The sequence below is a fragment of the Sinocyclocheilus anshuiensis genome, unplaced genomic scaffold (assembly GCF_001515605.1).
Source record: "Sinocyclocheilus anshuiensis isolate Anshui unplaced genomic scaffold, SAMN03320099.WGS_v1.1 scaffold117, whole genome shotgun sequence".
Taxonomy (NCBI): Eukaryota; Metazoa; Chordata; class Actinopteri; order Cypriniformes; family Cyprinidae; genus Sinocyclocheilus; species Sinocyclocheilus anshuiensis.
In genome coordinates, this window is record NW_015536624.1 from 3,390,546 (window position 1) to 3,392,754 (window position 2,209).

General features: G+C 39.9%; 1 protein-coding gene across 1 annotated transcript in view; it reads right to left on the reverse strand.

The window, feature by feature from the left end:
* The window catches only part of LOC107653310 (inactive phospholipid phosphatase 7-like), a 5,022-nt gene extending 4,178 nt beyond the window's left edge, over positions 1–844 (reverse strand). Inside the window, exon 1 of the mRNA XM_016439991.1 lies at positions 663–844. The gene's annotated coding sequence lies outside the window, so the exon portion shown is untranslated. The remainder of the gene's footprint in view (positions 1–662) is intronic.
* Positions 845–2,209: the final 1,365 nt, after the last annotated feature.

The following is a 2,209-nucleotide window of genomic DNA, read 5'->3' on the forward strand; positions in this document are numbered from 1 at the left end:
GAGTCGGACTCATAACCCAAAGGTTGTGGGTTTGAGTCTCGTACCAGCAGGGATTGTAGGTGGGGGGAGTGACTGTACAGCGCTATCTCCCACCTTCAATACCACGACTGAGGTGCCCTTGAGCAAGGCACCGAACCTTGTTGGCAGTTGGCTGCAGCAAAAATGGCTGCCCACTGCTCCGGGCTGCCCACTGCTCCGGGTGTGTGTTCACAGTGTGTGTGTGTTCACTGCTGTGTGTGTGCACTTTGGATGGGATAAATGCAGAGCACTAATTCTGAGTATGGGTCACCATACTTGGCCACATGTCACGTCACTCACTTAAAAAAAATAACTGGAGACACAATGGTATAGATTTGTTTGCATAAATTCATGTCAGTTTTCACATTTTACTGAAAAATGACACACAGAAATACGTTTATTTAGCTATCTTAGCTATCATTCCACAGACGTCTATTGTTTTATATACAGCTAGCTATTAATACTACAACCTAACCCACACCTTAGCCCTAAAAAACTTTCTGCATTTTTACAATTCTAAAAATATTTTATTTACCCGATTTTTAAATAGATTTTACAAACGAGAACATCCCAGAAAGGAGGATTTGACAGATTTATCTTTAATTCCTAAAAAACATGTTAAGCATCATCTGGCCTAACATTACCTCAGATCAGCTCAGAATCACCGCTGGAGAAGATCAGCTCGGTTATGATCCCGCTCACACTCGCTGCGGTCTACAGACGGAGTTCAGATCAATTCCCAAGCACAGATATGCTGTAAGACACCTTGGTTTTTGAAAACACGTTCACTGTATTAGTAAGCACGGCTTTAGCATCCATTACAATCCGCTCCATAACAAAATTACGAATACTACTATGGTAAAGGTGTACTTTTTGAATATTAATTACGTACAAGAGCGAACGCCCTACTGATTGGCTGCACGGCAGAGAGCTGACGAATGAAGGTTTGGCTCATGAATATTATCTTAATCACGTGTGACTGGACGCTTCAATAAGACAAGCGTAACCTCACATGGCTCTAAATATTAATGAGCTCTGTCGGAATCGCAGCTGTGGCGTTCTCCAAGGTGCTTAAACGGACGCGCACTTTTATCATCTTTCTGACGCGAATGTTTAAAATCAGCGTTTTCCATGTCAGTTGGCAATTTCCATCTGAAACATTTTAGAATTTTGATGCTGCCTGAAAATCCCTTCAAAAGATATGGATATATCCAGTGATGGGGAGTAACTAGTTACATGTAACGGAATTACGTAATTTAATTATAAAATAAATGTAATTGTAACATACAGATGTAATCGATTTGTTTCATAAATTGCACGGACTGCTCTAAATTATGAGACAGTACAGGAGTTTAGGACAGAACAGGACACATGTTTATTCAGTAACTCTTTTATTTCCTGTTTGGGTTTTATTTTTTTTAAGATGAACTGTTTTTTCCTAGACTTTGTTAGATGCCAGTGTTTCAGAGCTATGCAAATATTTGATTTCAAAGACAGTATCATAGCTATTAAATTGTAACTTGTTATGATTTTAAATCTGTATTTAACCTCAAAACGATCTCAAAGTAAAAAGAAGTGCTAAAGCCTGATATTGTGGTGGCTGTGCTTTAAAGGGGTCATATGATGCGATTTCAAGTTTTCCTTTCTCTTTGGAGTGTTACAAGCTGTTCGTGAATAGATAAGATCCCTGAAGTTGCAAAGACTAAAGTCTCAAAACCAAAGAGATATTCTTTATCAAAGTTAAGACTCTGCCACGCCCCCCTAAAACGGCTCGTTCTAACACGCCCTCACATATCTACCTCACTATGTGTGAATATTTGCATAATGCGCCCAAATGTGCATGCAAAGAAAGAAGGCGTGGTTTCAGTAACCGCAGTTAGTGTTGATGCAGCCATGTCAGGGAGAAGCTGTGTGTTTCTAGGCGAAAGCAAAAGCACTTTATTTGGCCTTCCGAAAGTAGATGCATTTAGAAATCTTTAAGATCACTTACAACAGAACAGCAATGCATTTTATGGACGACCGTTTCATGAAACTAGGAGAGGAGGTAATTCTGACTTTGCTATGACAATCTGGCGCTTCTGAATCAGCGCTACTGTTTTATTATTAGTTTAAGTATTTGCTATTGACTGTTCAAATGCGAAGTTTTGTGCATCGAGAGAGAGAGAGAGAGAGAGAGGGAGAGAGGGAGAGA